Genomic DNA, 12727 nt, shown 5'->3' on the forward strand with positions numbered 1-12727 from the left:
CTGTATGAGTGTCTGTCTTCCGCAGAACACAAAAGAAGATATTTTGAAGAAAGTTGGTAACCAAACAGCGCCAGCACCCATTCACTTCTATTGTACAGACTTGAAAACAGTGCAATTGAATGGTTGCCAGTTAACAACATTCTTCAAAGTATCTTCTTTTGTGTTCTGCAGAAAAGAGAAAGTCACAGGTTTGAAATGACAAGAGCCTGAGTAAATAACATTTTTGTGTGAACTATCACTTTAACATGTTCAGCGATTCCTATAGGGAAAGGAGGTTCAATAGTAAGTTTACTGTCAGGTTTTTTTTGGGGGGGGGAAATGACACACATAGTGGAATCTACTGTTTGTATACATTTTTATATATACAGTATATAACATGATTCTAGACAGACGGCACTACAAGTTTCACCCACAGCTCTCTACGTTTTCTTTACTAAATTTGAGTAGATTTCATTTGATTTCTATAGCGCTTTTTATAATCGCAAGGTCGCTTTACATATATATGGATAGCAGTAATAGAAGGGAAGTTATATAGAAAAATATAGAAAACATCAAATACATGGAATTATTGTCATTTTTCTCAATATGAAGAGCATTGACGAAACTTACCTGCGATATACAAATTGAAAGTTTGTAATTGGACCATTCAACTAAAAGTGCTAGTAAATGCAGTGTGTCAAACTTTTCATATAGCCTATTAGTAATACTAACTGTAAACATTTTTGTAAGACAGTTTATACAGTACATACAGTAGAAAGATGGCTGAACTGATCATCAAAGTTACACTTTTGATGAAATGTACTTTTCAAGAAATGTACAGGCTTCAGAATTACCTGTCATTTCATCTGAAGACTCATACATACATCAGGATTTTATGAAAAGAAAAGTACCAATATATAAATGAACAGACTAGTCAATGAGTTGTTCTGGCCATTGTTTCCTATTTTCACCCCATGTGTCTCATCCAAACAAACCAATATCAAACATTTACAGAGAGTAAATGCTGTTCAGAAATAAAAAAGATTCTTTAACTGCAGTTTATATTATAATGAATGTTAAATTATATCCAGTATATTACGAGATAACATTTCATACATGTTTCTGCTTTGATGTTAAAGAAAAAAACCTTTGGGTGGGGCTGTGGGGTACATGAGACTGAAGAAAGGTTGAGCAAGACTGTTTTAAGTAACATAAGAAAGAGAAATGCATGCACTCTAATGGTGTATTAATCCATTTATGAACATGTATGACTACATTAATGACTCCATTTGTTTGTTTTCTTTTGAAATATCTCTTTAGCCTATTAAACTCTCTGTCCGTCTCATACTCTCTGCTTTCTGTTGCAACCTCCCCACCCCTCCACACCCCCACCCCTCCCTTGTCACCAACAGTTCAATTAACTGCTCAGGCATTAGCTCACAGACACTTTGGCTGGCTGTTAATTTAAATCACCCGTCACATTATTCTTGCCTCATATTCATCACCTTCTCATAACCTTGTCCTTCCTCTGACAAACTTCCTTCCCTTACATCTCTGCTCCTCTATTTTAGTCACCATCACAGCCACCGAGACTACAGTTAACACTACTCTAGTAACATTAAAGAGCTCATGAGGAATGCTGGTGAGTCGCAGCTCTAGGGTTATTATATCTCCTCTGTGATAGTGATGCTGTGATTTATCCAGACTGTTGCGCGAGAATGAATATTTTCAATGTGATTTATCACCACGTGGATAATAAATCAAACTGACCGTGAACTATCCCTGCTTCCATTTCCTTTTTATCTCTGTGTTTCTCTTTGTAAGCTTTTTAACACTAGATTGTGTTATTAATTGGACTGTTAATTCTCCTTTCAATGAACTGCTGTTAAAACTGACAGCGACACAGAAGATATGCAGCAGCAATGGCACCAAGTAGCAGGTCACAAATTTCCCCCTGATTTGATGTATTTTTAATGGTGATAATGTCTTAACATGCCTTGAGACGATGAATTCTCTAAACAGTTGTGACACTTTTGCATGCTAAATTACAGAGCAAACACGTGCCTCATTCACTAACCACCCGCAATTTACATTAAATAACAGTCATCCATTTAATGCAGACAAGTTCCTTTTATGTAAATAATGCTCATTATAGATTTAACTTTCCTTACTACAGTGTTATTTTTCTAATCCAATAAATGTTGCGTTAAAGGTCCAGTGTGTAACTTTTTGGAGGATCTATTGACAGAAATGTAATATAATATACATAACCATGTGTTCAGAGGTGTATAAAGACCTTACATAATGAAGCGTCAAGTTTTTATTACTTCTGAAGGAGCTATTTCTATCTACATACACCCATGGAATTCGCCGTGTTGTTTCTACAGTAGCTGTAAACGGACAAACTGCTCTACAGAAAGTGTTTCGTAATACGCTATCTCCTTCTGGAAAGAAACGAAAACATGATGACATCTTAGTTCTGTGTCAGCCACCATAATGCTTCGAAAGGGAGGGGGGGTGAAGTGAGCCGTTGGTTGCAATTCGCAATCACACCACTAGATGTTGCTAAAATCTCCATATTGCTCCTTTAAAACTGCCTACAAAATGTAAAAAAAAAATTTTTTTATTGACTGGCAGCTATTCATAAACTGACAGAAAGCATTATCCAAACATATAAGATGCGTGAAATAAAAGAACACATTATTATTTTCATTTTATAAACATTCAGATGCCTGGACTGCAGTGCGGCACTGGAGTCCATGACCTTTTGCACTACGGTATGATCTCGGCAGTAAAGTAAGACTGCATTTCTATATAAAGTCTATTTGTGCAAGCATGTGTGCATGTATTTGTTCACACTCTGCTGAAACTATCATACATGCTAAATTAAATGTCCCTAACACCCTAAATAATATAAAGCAATTCGCTTTCCTGTGGCTCAGTGGTTAGAGCATGGCACTTGCAATGCCAAGGTCATGGGTTCGATCCCAGGGGATTGCACATAGTCAGAAACAAATGTGTAACACAATGCAATGTAAGTCGCTTTGGATAAAAGCGTCTGCCAAATGCATAAATGTAAATGTAAATTTCTGTGCATGCATGCTGTGTGTGTGTACATGTACATGTGCATGCTTGCATGCTTGCATGCAGGGGACACGAAGCGAAGTGATGTAGTGCACGTGCATGTTTGTTTTTCTCTGCAGGGCACATAAAGAAACAATGTGTAATCACACACACCCGCAGACAGACATATTCCCTGAGTCTCAATGGAGCTATACCAGTCTGGAGGATCCGATCCATCAGCTGTACAAGTCTAAAACCCCTCTGGGAGACTGGATCTGCTACTGTACGTGCGCTTGTGCGTTTATGTGAGTGTGTTTGTTAGAAAGCATGGCTAAAGACAAACGGCTATGCGTTGGGTGGAAATCCAAGTGTAAGCAACAGAGGGACTCGGCTCCGGATAAATGATTTATCTGAGAGGCTAAGCAACCTTTTAACTGCACCTCGGAATACCACGTTAGCTCTTTTCTCTCCCCAGGCCATTTTCCGAAACAAACTACGGCAGTCTCCCTGCACCACTACAGGAACAGCCTCAGTGTGGGTGATTCATAAAATCTGCTAACTTCCAGAAAAAAATGCTTCCGTACAAATTAACACTTTGAGTCCCAATGGATCTCATCCTCTGCGGCGAGGGCGTTTCAACCTCTAAACACCTTCCAAACACCATTTACCATTACCCACCCTGACAAATGCTTCTTGATTTTTCCACTAACATATTACAGTACTGACATAACCTACACATGCACGGGTGCTCCAGCCCCTCTATCCTAAGGAGCACCTATTATTTTAACCCAGTGGCCCCCTTCAGCGTTCTTCAGCCCCTAACCCTCCTCCCCCTTCTCTGTTGTTGGCTGCACAGTTTGGAATCAGGCCCAGCAGTGGCAAGGTGACTGCCTCCTTATGTTTGCACTAATTAAAAGAGAGCCTCTCATTTGTCCCTGAATATATGAGGTTGGCCTAGTCTGAGAGCCCAGCTGTACATGAGAGGTGAGAACTGTATGCCTGTCCTTCCAGAAGTCCTATAAACAGTCTCTCTCTCTCGCTTGCTCGCTGTTCCTGACACATCCCGCACGGCTGATGCGTGTGATAGCTTTATTATAGCAATTACATAGATGGGACTGCAGCAAAACATATACAGATGGGGCAAGGTACACACAAACATGTAAATTTACATAAAACATTAAAGGTGAAGTGTGTCATTTCTGCACCGCTAGTAGCACCTTACTGAATTGCATTGCAATGACAGGTTTTCAAAATACCCCCTTGTTTGCAATAAGCCGATCAAACAGTTCCGCCTCACACTTACTGCATTGCTCGAGCCAATGCCGGGCTGGTTATGATGCAATAACAATGTTTTGATATAGCTCCAGAGCATTAACAGTGTTTACTTTATGGAAGAATTAACCTAGTGTATAAATGTCTCTGCACATTAAACCTAAAAATGTATCATGCCCGCTGAATTGTATATTAATTCCAAAGCACAATTCACACAGTGAGGTCTTAAGTAGTACCATTGTAATGCTGCTGGTATGTACACCTGCAACCCACTTCATAAAACATTGCTTTCCAGCTATTGCTAAAATGTATCTCATTAACAGGTTAAATTATTATTTGTGGTAAAACAGACTTGGTGTGATTTCAGTGTTGAAGTAAAGCATACAGGTGAATGTGCCTTTACAGTACTTAAATAAGACAGCCCATGATAAATTAATGAGCGCATTAAAATAACACATCTTCATTATCACTTCTCACCTCTGAGGTCCTCTCAGCCTAGTTAGAAAATATTCCAGTGGGTGTAGCGCAGAGCGAGGAGTTTAATTCGTTTAAAGCAAGGTATTTATATTAAATACTATAACACTTAAACAAATATATGATAGTAAGCGCTGAGTATCTCAACGAGTTTTTATGCTTATGTCAGCATACGTTTGTGTAGGTTTTGTATTGGAAAAAAAGAAAGTGTATGACTGGTAAATTGATGGTATAGACTTTGTAAGCTAAACTGTACGACGTAAAAATAAACAAACATTTCTGGCTGACTGGCTGACAACAGAAGGGAAAATCGCCTTTTCTTTTAACTGGCAATACCGGCACAGTACATGCTCCCATGGCAACCATGTTATCTTTTTTAATTACAACCTGTTAATAACTCAATGGCTCTAGAAGACTAAACCGTATTTTAGGGAGTATTATGTCGTGGAGATGACTGTAATTCAGTTCAGCCTGAGCGCGGGCCAGAATTTCAGGTACTGTGGATGAAACTCTGCAGAAGGGAGTTGGCAAGAAGAGCTTTAAATATAATAGAGTTATCTGAACTCTGGCCTTTAGGCATGGCTGGAAGTATTGGTGCTGTCCCCTGAGGGTATTTGTCAAATTCCCATTCTATTTTTATTGTAGATGGGACTAACCCCCAGTTGTTCTATTTGATTGATTTTAAGATGGGTTTCATAACTCTTAAATCTATTTTGGTTTTATCGGGACATTATATTGGGACATTTACCTCCAAATCATTGATGGCATATTTAGTTTCTCCAGCCTCCTCTTTACTGTATTTCCATTTCGTTTTTGCCCTCTCATTTAAATGCATTAGAGCACACACAAGTTGACCTTAGCTGGAAGCCATAACGATTATTTTGTGTTTACTGTTTCTAACTTCATGTCTGTTGATGAGGTACGCTCGGTTCTGTAGGTTTGCAGGGGTGTACTGTAGTACATTTGAAGCCGTTCTGCATCTTCTATCTGGGCTAAATATGTTATGTTTTGGATGCTAACCAGAAAGATATTTTTATGCTACAAGTAATGAGAAAGACCAGCTGAACTAAGATAGTTCAACAAGTTAGACTGTAACCAAATGACCACTTTCCAGAAATAACTTTATATAAATATACAAATGCTGGCTTCAGTTTTTTCAACAGTAATGTATCATGAACTATATGGCCATCTTACTTATCTGCTATTTGCATGTGTGACGGGAAAGTGTGCATATTTATGCGCTGACAATTTTCCCATGACTAAATGTCCCAGCGTTTGCTCCCATCAAAAGTGCACTTCAACAACACAGAGAGCGTGACAGAAAGGGAGAGAATGAGACAGACGATGAGGGGAGAAAATGAAGAATGAGCAAGCCGGACGGGGTCTTCGGAGGGCACAGCAACATAAAAGCCAACATAACAGAGAGATGACGATTGAGATTTAGATAAAAAGAGAAGGATGTCTGGATGTGTAAATGAAAGGTACAGATAAAGAAAGCACAGGCCACAGAGAGACTATCAGCAGAAGACTCAGGACGATAAAAGAAGGGCTTGTTTTTTTTGTCAACCATCAAAATACAATGAACACATACAGTACAAAGATCTAAAAACGTGATAACTGTTCACCATGAAGTGAAAGAAACGTTACGGCAGTTCTTATTTCATCATCTGCATAAAAACCTGAAATTCACAGATTTTCTTTTACTTTAATTGTTTTGCGGATAACATCATTTGTATTTCACACATGTCATTAGTTAGTGAAAAAGGTTTGTTTTTCATAAATGTAACGATCTCAGACTTTGTTATTTCTTCACCTTTTTCAAATGTCAACCACAGAATGTCTCTGCAAACAAACATTCAAGAGAATGACAAAGAGTTCAGAACATCCAATCAATAAATCAATAAATGGATAGATAAGAAGAACATAATATAATTCGCCCTTATTGTTAAATGAAAGACAAACACATCACTCATGTTGCCTTATTCATTCACTTGTGCGCCCACAGGGACAAAACTCACACGAAAATCACTTAAAGACAGAAGCTGACAGCAGGCAGAGAAAAATGTCACTTCTTGGAAATATGGGCGAGGTGAGGCATGCAGTAGATGTGCAGAGGTGTGTGTGTGTTTCTGCAGACTGCGAGCTCATTAGGCGTCTACACATCCCTCACCTCTTGCACCTTTTAACCCTTCCTCCTGAATCTTGACAACACGTTGCTTGCCCCTAAACCTCTTCTGCTTCGCTCTCTCTTAATCTATAAGAACTTGCACCTTTATTTTTTTCTCAATATTTACTGCTTCCTGAGACCCTCAGTTTTATTCGCATCCTGCTCTCGGTCTCAGTTTGTGCTCGAGAACAGAAAAAGGTCCCTTTCTGTCTATATGTCTGTCACTCCTCATTGGTTCTTCCATCTCTCAGACTCACTCTTTCACACGATCACAATGTACATCGGTTTACTTGAATGGGACTGTTCACCCCGAAATGAAAATTCTGTCATCCTTTACTAAAACACAGGTCTTTTAAAATGTATGTGACTTGTTTCATGTCCAAGTTGGCGGCTATTTTCCATACGAAGGGCACAGTTAAGCAAGACTTAAAGTGATAGTTCACAAATGAAAATTCTGTCAACATTTACTCACCCTCTTATCATTTCAAACCTGTAGAACTTACTTTCTTTTGAAGAAGACAAAAGAAGATATTTTGAAGAATGTTGATAATCGAAAAACAGTGGTAACCCATTGACTTGCATTGGTTATACAACAGATATACGTTTCTTCTTTTGTGTTCTGCAGAAGAAATAAAGCCATGCAGGTTTGAAATGACACGAGCCATACGGACGCCACACCTCGTCTCAGTCCAGCTTTCGCTCAAATACAGAGATCACTCTATATGCCCATGCATCAATCCAATCAATCTCCTTTCCTTGATAATCATCTGAGTTTTATCTGACATCATCGTGTCAGTACATCTCTCTATCCTGATCAGGCCTCATCATCGATCATTGTATCTCTTACATTCAAATACAACGGAGTAAAAGTCACAGACTTTTGACAGTTTGGTGGATACCAATTATAATGCTTCTCAAGGCAGCTGCACAAGCTCTGCATCTGAAGAAAGCACATCTCTCCCTTCCTGTCTGGCTGAGCGTGTGTGCGTGAGTAAACAGATGAGCGAGCCAGAGCATGCAGGCGTTCTTGATGCTCATCAGACAGGTTGTTGGTTCAGTTGCCCCTCAGCCTCATGCAAACAAATCCAGATGGACAACTTTGCCAAGACACAGAAAGAAGAGAAATGAGAAGGATAGAACAACAGGCAGAGAATTAAAGACCGAGAAAGTGACAGGGAAGGGGAAAAAGTGATATTCGTAATAAAAGCGCTGTTTGAATGCTGACACTCTGGCGCTTGAAAATCAATATTCCTAAATGAAAGAAAAGATATTCTTTAAACATGACTTTGCTGCGTTTGCATGGTTTTGTGTCTTATTCTTGTACAGTGCGCTGTATTGCACACGTCAGGATCATAATTCTTTTTGATTGTTTTATTCTCTATTGTGTTGTAATCGTATTGTCGGTACATTGCATAATTTATATTTGATGGTTTTACCGTAATTTACTCTGCAAACTGTCTCTTCCAAATTACTCATCACTCCGACTTTTTGTCAAATATGCAGACAGGACATCCAAATCAAGCAGAATTTTCCATTTTGCCTGCTCAGATTGTCACATCCGTGTATTATCACAAGCAAAAACACAGTAGACAAAAATAAACACAGTTAATTAGTGACACAAATCATCTCCTGCACACAACACATCACTTCTCATCCTTCCTGCTCTTATCAGCCACCCCTGGTCTTTCTCAGTCAGGGTGCACATTACCGCCAGCCGGAGGAGATCAGCGCGCCGGTCCCCGCCACGGTAATCTGCACCTACGAGCCCCGTTTACTCTTTGATGCGTGTAACCCCAATTAGCCGAAGTCCCGAAGCCTCACCTGCGCCGGATTTGGTAAAAGCGTGTCAAGAAACATTGCCTAAAGCTGACTGATGGCTTAGCTTGATCACTGTCTCCCACTTGAAGATCTAGCTCCGCTCTCTTTTTCTCGTTTTGTCTTGGCCTTTAAATTTGACTTTACTTATATTACTTCCTTTTTCCACCTCAGTGCATCTGTCATTCTCTCTCTGTCTCCATTCTTAAATGCACTCGCTCTAGGGTATCTGCTGTTCATTGGCCTCTCCATCCCAGTGTTTACAGTTTTCCCCGCTGTTCTGTCCACTGACGCCGGCTTTCACTCCATCACGTGGTCTTTTTCTCATAAACCTCCTCTTATCTGTCCTTTATTTTGCCCATTAGGATGGGAAAGGTATGGCACGCATAACCTGCATGAAGAGCCGGTTGCTCCTCAGAAGAACATTAGAACTGACATCTCATTTAAGGTAGTGAATGACTGCATGTTTCACAGAGTCTGCAATATATTTTGCCCTCAGGGCTTTTTCATAAGCTATATCCATCTTGAAAGCAAGGAACAGCCTTTCCATTTCAAATCAATTGAGCGCTCTTCATTCTTAATAAATGATTTAAATATCTTTATCGCGTTTCAATTTAATATCGGGAGTTTTAGGCTTCTGGGCAAATATTTTCGAGAAATCTCTCTGTTGGCTGACTTTGCTCTGGCCTTGCAGAACTATCCACGGGAAATAAGATGAATTCAGTTGTTTAAGTTCAGATATCACCAAGATGCAGATTTAGGGCTAAAAGAAAAGGTTAGTCCAATTAAAGGTTCACACCGCGAAACGCTGTATTGTTCTTTATAATTACGTTGGTTTGACAAGGTTGTCTTTGTTATTTCCCAATTATCGCCGAAAACACGGCGGTGCAAAACTCGCTGTTCTCATTACGATTTCAATTCCTTCGTCCTTTAATTTATTTCTTCCAAAATCTGGGGACAAATAAACAAAGTGTGAGCTCCGCAGACCACCTCCAGCTCATTTGTAACAGTATCACCGGCCTAATCACGAATCCCATCTCTACTTTCTCCACACAAATCTGCTAAATGAAAATGTCAACCTGTACAATGCCGTTGATGATGGATCATAGGAAAGAGAAGCACTGCAGCAAACATCAACGTGAGCTTAAGACCAACCTTATCTAGCACGTGTGTGATAACAGATAACCTAATCTAACAAAACATCCCAAAAATCACAATAACCAAAAAAACTATGTGATTGTTTTCCACTTACATCACATTCTGGAATGACAAAAAGGACGACTGTAACTTTAACGGTTGGTTGCCCGGGCAGTGCAGACCTATAACTGTATCAAATGATGATTATAATCTTGCACGTGCATGCTGATTTTAAGGCAGCAGTATAAGCTTTGGATTGGCAAATACACTTTTAGCGAAATTAGACTTGAATGAGCAACCCGGTGTGTTTGAAGAGGCTTTATGAAGAAGACTATGTGACCTTTGCATGATGTGCCAACAAAGTCTGTTCAGACACAGATAACAACTATAAATACATTCTTGAAGTTGAAGGTGGTGTAACTAGCTATTTCATGCATTCTGACTTCTTTTCACTGCTGGCTTCTCATGCTTAACATGGTCAACATGTAAAAAAAATGAGTTGGACGCATGACGTAGTATTTCTGTGCTCGATACACTCGTTTTTTTCGAACATGAACTCCCATTTGGTAACAAGGGATCCTAGTCCCTTATTGGACAATTCTCCGTTTGTTTGTTCACTGCATTTTGGAGATTAATGCTATATAAACTTTCCTGCGGCTCACTGGTTAGAGCATGGCGCTATCAATGCCAAGGTCATGGGTTCGATCCCAGGGATTGCACATACTTAACAGATGTATAATATAATGCAATGTAAGTCGCTTTGGATAAAAGTGATGCCAAATGCAGAAATGTAAATGGTGGATATAACACTGGATTTGCGGAACATTTGAAACTGATAGATGGAGCAGTCCCAGCGCTAAAAGACGCCGGACATGAACCGCAAGCGGTTAGTGAAACTGAGTCATGTCTGTGTTTTGTTGGCAATCGGCACATACAGTATATGCATTATGTAAACAACACAAATTTATAATGCATCAACACTTATGCAGGGATAATGCAATGATGTATTGTGTGCACTGCACTGCACGCCTTCAGGAGGTCGACTGTTTTCGGAAATAATCGTAATGCTGTATCTGTCTTTCATAAATGTGATCAAACTAAACAGTCTTCGAAGATATGAAGTTTGCCATACTACTCTACAGGAACTCAAGATTAATATGAGATTGGCAGAAACTGCGTGTGTTACCTGCACTTTAACAAAGGTGGTAAAGATCAATAACAGCCTAAATCTTGAGGCTGTTTTTTAAAGAATGATGTTTTTTGGTCTACATGGCTATATCAAAAAGCAACTGGAAAATGTGAACAATTATGTAAACAACAAGCGTGCATGTACTGTAAGTGATGCTAATCTATGACCTATTAAACCACAACAAAACACTTTTAATTAGCAGTCATTGGTCTGTCTGTGTTACTTGTGAAATGAAACTCTTTGTCCACTTTTTTAGTTTCTGTCTGAATGTGCGGTGAATTCAGTTTATTATTATATTGAGATGTGGGGTGTACATTTTGATCGGAGTCTCACAGCACACGGGTAGAAGCGGAGAGCTTAAGTAAGTACTGTTCTTGTAGTTCTTTTTCTGACCCTTCACAAATTTCTGTGCCTCGCGAGAGAACTGACAGTAATAACTGACTACTGCCATGCACCCCAGGGGAGGACAGCAAAGAGCAGGCCAGTGTCCTCCAAAAATAAACAAGAATTGCCTTTTAGTTTATATATATTGCCAAGCTGGTCCCTTGTGCATCTAACGGTCAGAACAGTTGGGTGGTACACAGACTGCTGTTTTAAGGGGAAAAACACAAGCAAAATAAAGCAAATGCTGACATAAATATACTGCACAAACTGAGACTGGGGCTAGTTGTCACACTTGTTACTGAGTATTTCTTAAGGTAGGTTTATTTTTGATAATGCATATTTATTATTATTTATTTACAACTGAACATAATGAACAGTAGTGAGCTACCTGACATTGAATAAAAAATACCATAGTGCTAATAACACATTTCAAGTTTTATGTTCAAATCTTTTCTTAATTGTAAAGCTGTACTGTCAGAATATGCTAGTCCACCTGTTTAACCAACTGTTTACCAGTAATATTAGAACCTCAGTTTAGAAGATATAAATTATCGCAAATAATATTCTTATTAGGAGGGCTTTTTTTTAACTTTGTAAAGTACAAAACCATATCTAGAAAAAAACAATCAGAAGCTGCTGAGATACAACCCAAATGACAACTAACCCTAATATAAAAGGAGTAGTTCACTTCAAAATGAAAATTCTGTCATCATTTACTCAAACCTATGACTTTCTTTCTTCTGCAGAACACAAAAGAAGATATTTTGAAGAATGTTGTTAACAGCCCCCCATTCACTTGCATTAGTTAGTATGTTATCAACATTTTTCAACATATCTTCTTTTGTCTTCTGCGGAAGAAAGAAAGTCCTTTAAGAAACGAACTTAAAAATAAAAATTGTACATAAGACATTAAGTAAACAGTTCAAGAGTAACATAACATATGAGGAATCACATGAGTGAGCAGCCGCTCAAAGACTCCAGGCGAACAAAGGGCAAGGGAATTTATAGAATCTTCTAAAGACCAGGAGGTGCCGGTCGCCTCCGGCTACAAGCAACACCTCATGTAATTATCTGTAGAATCACCAATTAAAAGACGTTACTGTCAAAGAGTAAAATGCCGGCTGCAGCCTGCCTTCCGTCCTCCCTCCCCGGCTCATGTTGTCTTTTTTTGGTGTTGGTTTTGCATTCACAGTGGAGCATCACAGAATGGTGCTATTTATTTCAGCAACAGCTTACAGATTCGCCTT

General features: G+C 39.1%; 1 non-coding gene across 1 annotated transcript; it reads left to right on the forward strand.

Annotated features, from left to right (window-relative positions):
- Positions 1-2897: 2897 nt before the first annotated feature.
- Positions 2898-2979, forward strand: trnaa-ugc (transfer RNA alanine (anticodon UGC)). The gene has a single exon. It is a non-coding gene; the product is annotated as a tRNA-Ala (tRNA).
- Positions 2980-12727: the final 9748 nt, after the last annotated feature.

This window comes from Triplophysa rosa, linkage group LG11 (genome assembly GCF_024868665.1).
Source record: "Triplophysa rosa linkage group LG11, Trosa_1v2, whole genome shotgun sequence".
In the NCBI taxonomy this organism is placed as follows: domain Eukaryota; kingdom Metazoa; phylum Chordata; class Actinopteri; order Cypriniformes; family Nemacheilidae; genus Triplophysa; species Triplophysa rosa.